General features: G+C 40.4%; 1 protein-coding gene across 1 annotated transcript in view; it reads left to right on the forward strand.

Moving 5' to 3' along the window:
• The window catches only part of PGM5 (phosphoglucomutase 5), an 86,257-nt gene that overhangs the window by 27,016 nt on the left and 48,955 nt on the right, over positions 1 to 10,286 (forward strand). The window lies entirely within an intron of this gene.

Consider the following 10,286-nt stretch of genomic DNA (forward strand, 5'->3'; position numbering starts at 1 on the left):
TCTGTGTGGAAAGAGCATTCACTGAGTCAATTGTGTCTCAGTGTTGATCTGGTTGCATAGCTTTACTAACACAAGAATGACCTGCTGCCCCCGTTCAATGTGTCTAATCAGGAAACAGTAATTTTAAAGTGACATATAGCTTGTGTGAAAAGGTTGATTGCTCTTTGAAAAGCAAGGGTATTAGGGTGCTTCCCTATTCAGGAAATTTCTGAAAGTTGCTAAATTCAGAGCTAGCATGAATTTGTGCTCTGTGCTTGACAGAGTCTTCAGGGAAATACTCCTTACTTGTAGGTAGATGATCTAGTTTAAAGAAATACTGTTAGGTCAGGGTTTGCTGTATTTTGTTTATTCTGTTTAGAGATCCAAAAATCTCATTGTTTAAGTGAAAGCTATTATTATATACTACTGTATAAAATAAATAGACGTTCATTTTGGATATAAAACTCAGGATATCTGCATTCCTGTAAGATTTGAAGACACAGTGACATTTAAGTATGTTTGTCTGTCTTCTTTTCTTAAAGTTCAGTAAATATATCAGAAAGTATGAATGTACTGAAGTCCCCTGCAATAACACTGTGACTATTTGAGTTATGTTCTTGACAATGTTTACTTGACCTTCTGGAGTACAGATCGTCTCATGGTGACTACTGCCTTATTTAGTTCTGTGGAGCTAAGTCTGATTATTAAATAAAACTGTGCAATTGATAATGATGGAAGGATGTAAATATTTTCCCAGCCATTCTTACAAATATTTATTATTATGAAGTTTGCAGTCTGTATCCAGGGTACTTGAATTTTTTTTTCCTTTCATTTTGCAGTTGTCTTTTTTTTTTTTTCCCCCCTGAAGATTTAAAAATTACATGTTTTCAAAGTTGGTCACTTTTGTTTTGTGACTCATTTACACACATGACAATCCAAAATACCTGAATTCTAATTTTCTGTAAAAATGCCATAATGTTGTTCAGAGGTTCTCATGCTTTGGTGGCCAAAATTGTATAACTTGCTTAACTTAGGAGTGCCAGTGCTGAACTCACTCATTGAAGAGCCCAGCTTAGACCTGAAATCACAGTCAGTAGTTCAATCTTAAGCAAGTCACTTTTCCCATATATTGGCTGGCTACGTGGATTGGAACACAGTAAGGAGTATCACAAACACCTTCCTCAGAGGTTCATTGCATGAGTTAGTGAGCCATTGTGTCTTCCAGGCTTCCCAGTGAAGCCCACCATAAGGAACTGCTGAACTTCCAGGAAGATGGTTGTTTATAAGAGGTGTTTTTCAGTAAAATCGTAGAATGTCATTGTCTGAAATCCAATATATTGCTTGAAGGAGTGGCTAACAGAGAGGTTGATTCTCAGTATAGGTTTCATGTTGAAATGAATTCCAATTTCATGTATCTATAAACATAAGGGACAGTTCCACTAGTGTCAGTGAAATCTACAGTGGGTGTAAAAGAGTATGTGTGATTCCATTCCCATGGACTAACTAGTCAACTTGCAAGAAAAAAAAAATTGTCCTTTAGGAAGGACAAGAATATTCCCAATACAATGAGGCAAAAAGAAAAAAGAAAGATTGAGCAATTCTGTGTAGAATTAGCGCACCAGTATAATGTTTAGTATTAAAATTCTAAAACTTCAATCTGTACTTATGCAATAGGACAGGAAATCCTTTATCTTCCAAAATGTGATGTGTGATACCAGACAGCATGTTGTTTAGTGCGAGGGACAGCATCCTCTCTGTGTTTGCTGCTGTATGTCTTGCCTCCAATATAATAAAGTCAGTAAGGAAAATATTTTGTGCTCTGAATAGAACATTCAGAAGAGAATGGATAATACTGTTTGCTTAAGTCTTACAGTAGGTTTCAGGTTACTGCTTACTAGTGTATGCTTTAAATCTATTGCTTTTTTGTTTCTTGATCCCTTTTATTCCTTTCTTATGGACTGGTCTTATGTGCTCCAGGGACAACTGTCACAGAACCCTTTTGTATAGAACCCTATAAAGCTCATGCTTCAAGCTCACACACTGGAAAGAAAACATTAAAAATTAATTTAAAAGCTGTACTGTGACTATTAATTCTGGCAGAAAAGAAGGAAATAATCACGGAATAGTGGAGGCTGGAAAAGATGCCTGGATATCATCTAGTCCAATGCCCTGGTTCAAAGCAGGGTCAACTAGAAGGAGTTGCTAAGAGCCATGTCCACTTGGTATCTCCAAGGATGGAGACTCCACAGTCTTTCTGGGCAACCTGTGCCAGTATTTCACCACTCTCAGAGCAGAAAAGTTTTCTCATAAGTAGAAACAAAATTTACTGAATTTCAGTTTGTGCCCATTGTGTTTTGTCCTGTTACTGGGCACTGTTAGAAGAGTCTGGCTCTGTCTTCATTACTCCCCCCACCCCCCATTGCATATTTGTGCACATTGAGAAGATTTCCACCCTGAACCTTCTGTCTTTGCGGCTTAGCAATCCCATCTCTCTCAGCCTCTCCTCGTATGACAGATGCTCCAATTCCTTAGTCAACTTTGTGGCCCTTTTACAGAACTGCTCCAGTAGGCCCAGAACTGGACTCAGGACCCCAGATTTTGTCTTGCCAGTGCTGAGTAGTGAGGAAGGCTCAATTCCCTCTGCCTGCTGGCAATGCTCTTCTAATGCTGCCCAGGATGTTGTTGGCCTTCTTTGCCATAAGGGCTTATTGCTGGACTATGGTCAATTCATGGTCTACCAGGACCTCAGGTCCTTTTCTGAAGAGCTGCTATCCAGCTGTTTGGGCCCCAGTATGTGCTGGTGCCAGGGATTATTCCTCCCCATGTGCAGGGCTTGGCGGCATTGCCCTGTATTGACTTTCATAAGGTTCCTGTTTGCCAGTTTCTCCAGCCTGTTGAGGTCTGTCTGAATGGCAGCACAATCTTCTGGTATATTACTCCTTCCAGTGTTGTATCATCTGTAAACTTGCTAAGGGTGCACTCTGCCCTATTGTCCAGGTCATTAATGAAGATGTTGAACAGTATTGGCCACAGTATTGACCTAAGGGGGGCACCCCTAGTGACTGGCCTCCAGCTGGATTTTGTGCTGCTGGTCACAACCATTTGAGCCTTGGAATTCAGCCACTTTTCAAGCCACCTCACTGTTGACTTATCTATTCTATGTTTGATCATTTTGTCTGTGAGGATGTAATGGGGGAGAGAGTTGAAAGCCTTGCTAAAGTCGAGATAGACAATATCCACTGCTCTCTCCTTATTCTCTGAGCCAGTCACCTCATTGTAGAAGGCTATCAGGTTGGTCAGTCATGATTTCCTCTTCATAAATCCATGCTGACTACTCATGGAGGGCCTTCTTGTCCTCCAGGAGTTTGGAAATGATTTCCAGATTAGTTGCTCCATCACCTTCCAAGGGATTAAGGTGAGACTGACTGGTTTGTAGTTCTTTAGATGTTCTTTCTTGTCACCCTTGAAGATAGGAGAGATATTTGCTTGCTTTCAGTCCTCAGAAGGCTCCCTCAATTGCCATAACCTTTTGAAGATAACAGAGAGTGGCCTTGAAATGACTCGCAGCACCTGAGACCTCATGGGCCTGTGTATGTCTAGTTTGTTTAAGTGTTCCCCGATGTGTTCCTCCTCTACCGAGGGTAGGTCTTCCTTGCTTAAGAATTCCACTCATCCCTCACCTCACGCTTGCCTTTAGAAGACTTTTGTGTTACATAGTGCTAGTTATAGTAGAAAGTATGAATTGTTAAGGTGAATGAAACATCTGACAGTGAAAGCTTGTGGGTATTGGTCAAAATGGACTTAATGAAATAAATCCTAATGAATTTCCAAATAGTGATTTTAATGAAATAAGTAAAAAGTTTTGAGTGAAATGTTACAGATTGTCATCTGATGTTAGCTGTAATCTATCCTGTTTGCATAACTCCAAAACTGCTTGGCTTTTGCCTTCTTTGCAACTATTAGCTATTTGTAGTTATAGCAATGCTGAAGATTGTGTTAGAAGCTTCTAAAATGGGCATCAAAATATGCATCCAAGTATTTATGGTGGGTTGACCTTGGCTGGCTGGCTGCCAGACGCCCCCCCAGCCACTCTCTCACTCCCCCTCCTCAACAGAACAGGGGGAGGAAATAGGATGAAAGAGCTCATGGGTTGAGATAAAGACAGGGAGATCACTTGCCAATTACTCTCATGGGCAAAAGGCTCAACTTGAGAAAAATTAATTTAGTTTATTGCCAATTAAAATAGATTTGGATAGTGAGAAACAGAAAACCCACAAATTAAACCAACACTTTCCTCCCAGTCCTTTTTCCCAAGGCTCAACTTCACTCCATCATTATTCTACCTCCTCCACCCTAAGCGGGGCAGGGGGATGGGGAATGGGGTCAGTCCATAATAGCTCCCCTCTGCCGCTCTTTCTTCCTCACACTGTTCCCCTGCTCCAGTGTGGGCTCTCCTCACGGGCTGCAGCCCTTCAGGAAAAAATTTAGTCCAGTGTGGGCTCTCCACCAGCTGCATTTCCTGTCAGGAAATAGCCATCTGCTCCACTGTGGTTCTCTCCATGAGCTGCAGGGTAACGTCTGCTCCAGCACCTGGAGCAGCTCTTCCTCCCCCTCCCTCTTCTCTGACCTTGGTGTTCACAGGGCTGTTTCTTCCTCAATCCTCACTGCTGGGCAGCTTTTTGCCCTTTTTAAGTATGTTTTCCCAGAGGCGCCGCTAGCTTGGCAGCTGGGCTCAGCTGTGCCCTGTGGTGGGTCTGTTGGAGCTGACTGGAAGTGGCTGTGTCCAGCATGGGGCAGCCCCGGCCCCTCCTCACAGAGGCCACCCCTGCAGCCCCCCGCTGGCAAACCCTGCCGCGTACACTCAGTACAACATCTAAAACAAATCCCTTAAATACTTAAATATTTCTCTCATATCTAGGCTGTCATTCATTCAAATTAGCATTTATTCCATGTGAGGTAGTGGATGCATAGCAGACCTTCTTATATACAAAGATTAAGTGGTAAGTTTTGTTCTTATGCATACCAGTCTACATCCATGGGTTTCTTAGACATGTCCCACTTACCTCGCTAGATTTAATCTTGAAGTATGACAGTTTGACTTAGTCATAGTTTGGCCTTTAATGCATGTGCAGTACCATTCGGTTCCATGGGAATGATTGTTTAAACATACTTTGAATCAAAGTCTTTTTTGTTCGTGAATTAGAAGAAATAAATAAAGGAAAAGGACTTTCAGGCCAACTGTTATCTACATCATGTAATAGTATGGACAAGAATAAGAACAACACTTGATTAGTAAGGGGGGGAAAGCACACTTAATAAACAGAGTATTTAAAAAAAGATTGCTGTTGAGTTCTGATATTCCTTATTTTCTGTATTCTGTTGTTTTAACACTAGAAATAGAGAAACTGTGTTAAAATAAAGATGATTGAAAAGGACATGGCAACATTTGTAATAGTAGGTGTAGTAGGATAGCAGAAATAGTGCCTAGGAAAAGAAAAGAAACTTATATTCTACTTGTTAGTCTTCCTGAAGAAGTTAGGAAATGCTAACTTCAAGCACATCTAACTGGGATTTAATAATACAGTCACTACTCCATAAAAAATTAAAATGCTTGGAAATCTTTTCCCAATGGATGTTACCAGAGTAGGGAAACAGAGATAATGATAGTTAAAAGGATCCTGTATGTGAACATCCCTTAATTTTTTTTCATGAGAGAAAGATGAATTCTGCTAGAAATACTTCATTGTATTTGATTGGTGTCATCACAATGTCTCTGGGATAATGCTTCTTTGCTCGTCAGAGCCCCGCTATTGTCTGAAAGGTGTAACTTGATTGTGTCTACAGAATGAATTTTCTTACTCTAGTTTACCCAAGTGTCTCTTTTGGCCCACTTCTGGACCTTGGTAATAAGATTAACTCTCATGTGAGGGAATTGGATCAATTCCTGTCCACTTGGCTACTGTCTTCTGAGGTCATGGACCTCTCTCCTGAAGTCTATGATAGAGAACAAATGAAAAACACCTTTTCTTATGGTGCGTCCATATTGTGTGGCCACAGTTTAGCCTAAATCATTGTACTAGAGCTTTTCCTTAGCTATTAAAAAAAAAAGATACATAGTACTTGAAAGAAAGAATTTAGAAAATCTGATGCTTTTTCACTTGTGTGCATGATGATGTGTTGTTTAATAGGTTTTCACAGTGCATTACTAAACTTAAACAGAAGGAAGCAATAAACCAGAGGACTCTAAATGTTGCTTAGGAATACTGCATTAATAAATGGAGCAGTGGATTACAAGAGAATTCACTCAAGATGTTTAACATTTACATGTGTTTGCTTGAAGTGACTGCTGGAATATACTGGTATTGTAGGGAGAGTGTAAAACTTGACAGGAAACATCTGCTTTAATATGCTCCAACATCAACAGGATTGTGGCAGTACGTCTCCAGACTTCAATTCTCTGGTGATATGTACCCTTAGGTTGGTGTTCTTTTTCTTGTGGGGAATGTGAAGCTGTATACCCTGTTCAACAAACTATTCTTTTTTCATATCCTTGTATTCTGATTTATCTGATGTCTGCATAACAGGAAAGGAAATACTGAGATGTTAGCTAATAGTCTACAAAATGAGAATCACAAAGGTGAGTAAAAATTGTTTCTGTAGGAATTATGAAGCTGGGTGGATTTGGAAAATAGCAGTCAATTTGCTATGGGAAAAGAGGGTTGTTGAGAGAATACTACTGAGACTAGCATTATCTGATACCTTGTTTCTACAGGTCATTTCATCAGCATGTAGGTGCTCTGATTATACTTATCCTGAAGAAAGCTAAGCACCTTACCACGCAGCACCCTGCAACTTTACATCTGGTAGCCCATCTTTTAATGCAATTTTGACACATCAGTGTTCTGTCTGCTGATTGTCCATTTACTATCTGGTCAGCTTGAGGCAGGTTTTAAGGGGGGCTGCAGTGACAGTGACTGTTCTGACTTGTTTAAAGAAATGTCTTCATGCAGTGAAGGGCAGAGATGTGATGAGTTCTAAACAAGCTGTCTTAGGTGCAGGAAGGAGGCTGACCCTGGCAGCAAGAAACACTTAAATTCACAGTGCTGCTGTAGAGTGGGGTCCATTTTGCCTGAAGCACAGCAGGAAGCTTTGCTTAAATGACTCTGTATGCTCGTTTCTTTAGGACAGGAGCCCCAAACATTATAAGCAGCAGTGAACGACACAAAGACAGGATGAAAAATATTAATTCAACTAACTGTCTTCTTACAATTATTTTGCCCAGCTACCTGGCAAAGTTCGCCCAGTTACGGCAAAGGCTGGATTTTTGCTTACTCATTATTATCAGGTGGGTTGCTCTCTGTTACTGCTAGAGAGGAACAACACTGCTCCAGGAGTTTTTACCTCATTGTGAGAATTAGGAAACAAAGAAAGAGTTGGCTGTTCAGTAGGAATTGCCCAAGAAGAGGTCCTCTCCATTCTCAGCTTAGGTCAGTTTGCTTTTGTCTCTCACTCCTACCTAGAAGCACTAGAGAAGCAAATTATCTCCACTAACAAATAATGAACATTTCTCTTTGCCATTTAAAACAGTTATAATAGAAGGAAACCACAAGGGCATAATGAAGCTTGAATAATGGGCTAGTGCGTACTGTGTTACATCAAAGTCAAGCTATGCACAGGAATTGATACAGGTTGATGGGAAGGTGAAGAAAGAAGGGCTGACTGTTCCTCTGCAAGCGGTTACCAGGGATTGGTACCAGCAAAGACAGTGCTGTTGGGAGTCAATGGTCTAAACCTGGGTCTCAACCAGGGAATGCAGACCCAAGGAGACCTTCTTTCCTCCTGTAGCATTGGACCCTTCCTATATGTTTCTGTTGAGTGGTGTATTGTCCAATGTAAGTGCTTCTGCTGCTCCTTCCTGTAAAGCTTAGTCTTTCCTTTGTAAACACTGAAAAAAGTTTTTGGATGAATTAATGGACGGGGCCTTTTATCTCTGTTTAACAAGCAGTAGCAGTTAAAGAAACATATACTTCTGGCCCTGGAGAACAGCACACCACATTCCAGTTGTGCCTTTGTGATTATTTCCTTGAATTCTTCATTTACAAATCCCGCATGGATTTCTTTGTCTGTCTTTTCTTGTGAATCTGTAGCTTACTGTTTCTTTGTAACCATCTGCTTTTCTTCTGTATTGTTGATCATCTGTTTTAATGAAGAAGTTTGTGCCAGAAGCAGGATACGTGCTTTGCATTTCTTTCTCTGTATGGACGTCCTTTACTGTTGGGTTGTAAGGGATTCTTCCAACATAAAGACTTCTCCAAGTTATAAATACACCTTTCTACATGGCTGATAGTGCATTCACTCTGTGACCATGATTTGTTCAAGTTAAGCCAGTTGTGACCTCACTCTTTTATCTTCCTTCACTAGGATAAGTCAGTCTCATTTTCTCTTATCTGGAATAGGCTTGCTGTGAATTTTTTAAGACACCTCTGTCAAACTGAGTCCATGTCACATACAAGCAGTTTTTAAATTAGATGGAGCAGAAGGGCAAGTTCTGTTCTGGAATGCTGCAGAAAGACAACTGCATAAAACCTTCATGAATATAATTTAACATGTTTGAAGCATAATACAAAGTTGTTGAGCACTGTGATGGGAAATTTGTTCAGGGTTTGTAACTTTTAAAATAACATTGCAATATCAAAAGTAGCCATACATGTCCTCTGTATACTTGTATATCTAGTAAAGAATGGTAGCTTTTCTGTATCAGCTCTCAAATATGTTAAGCAGCTAAATGTTTTATTTACACAGATATGACATGCTTGAAAAGATTTGTGGAGAAAAAAACAACAACTGTTGTTACAAGACATTGATGTCCTTTCATTAACTGTGCCTCTTAGTTTTATTTCTACAATGTGCTTGTAATCTAGCTGTTACTGTTTCATCCCTGAATGTTTTTTAAGCAGTGGAGGTGATTTATCATTGCAAATATTTTCAAGGATATCTTTAAGGAGCTGTCTTTGTCTTCTTTGTATTTTCTTTGATGCTGGATTTGGTGTGCTTTAGTATAGTGTGGTATATTTGACTGTTGCAAGCCCACCGTATTCTCGGCTATCCAGTGTTTCATTATCCTAGCCTGCACTGATGGAAACATGCTGCCCACTGTGGTCATGGCAGGTCACATTTTGGATGTATGTGGGGTAAGTGTTTATTAAACACTTTTCAGGACAGCAGCAGTCAGACTCTCAGATACTTTCTCAGCCAAAGATGAGAATGAACCTCTCTCAATGTATTGCATACTTTTGAACTTTCCAGGAGAGAATTAATTGGTACAGCATCTTGTGTTCTTCAGTAGCTGCATTTCATTGCTTTTGAAGAAAAGGACAGAAAACATGTCTGTGTCCTGTGAAATATCAGTAGAAAACTCTGTGTTGTCCTTTATGGATGAATGGCAAGAGAGGCTAGGTAGTCCTGTGGCTTACCTCCTTTTACTTGGCACACAGCTTAGTTTTTGCGTCTGAGAGAGATTCGCTGGCCAGTTCTGAGCCTGAAGGCAACTGATCCCTATTAGGAATGGCAGGCTGCAGGGCAGCCTTACACAACATACAACTCCTACTCTCATTCATAGTTGCATTCGGACCTGTGCCTGGAGCAGACAGCTATAGCTGTCTAGTCTGCAATGAGCAGGTTCATTGGTTGTGCAATGTGCAGCTTTCAGGACTGAGTATAGAAAGGTGTACTGAAAGCTCTCTTCATTTAAAAGGAAAAGATGAGTTGAAAACTATGCAGTGCTCTGTTTCCAGCTTAAGCTTTGGCTGTAAATGAGGTCAGTTTTCCACCAAAGTTAGAGAGGGCAAGATTTGGTGCTTGGTGTCAGGACACTACCTGAGAAAAATAAACTTTTTGCAAAACATTCTGAGCAGGCCTTGCACTGTGCAGTAGGCAGATGTTGGGTAACAGAAAGTCCACGGTTTTCTTAGTGCTGCATCTGTCTTATATCTCAAAAAGCTGTGAATAAACAACAGGAATTCCTACAAATGTCCTGATAAAAAAGTCCAAAAGCATTTTAATTAAAACAATCTGAGGAAGTTTACAGCAAGTCAGTTACAGACTTTGTGATTACTAAAAGAAAGTTTAAAATAAAGGCCCCTTTTCTTTCAGGGGCCTACGCAGTCTTATTTTATGCTTCAACCTAGAAAGGCTCCCATGTGGATTAGCATGTCTGAACATGTTTTGCCTGTGCTGGACAGCACAGCTGGTATCAGCCCAAGAGCAACCTCTCCCATCAAAGGATTTTTTGTAAAAGGGTGACCGTC

This window comes from Pygoscelis adeliae, unplaced genomic scaffold (genome assembly GCF_000699105.1).
Source record: "Pygoscelis adeliae isolate BGI_AS28 unplaced genomic scaffold, ASM69910v1 Scaffold26, whole genome shotgun sequence".
NCBI lineage: Eukaryota > Metazoa > Chordata > Aves > Sphenisciformes > Spheniscidae > Pygoscelis > Pygoscelis adeliae.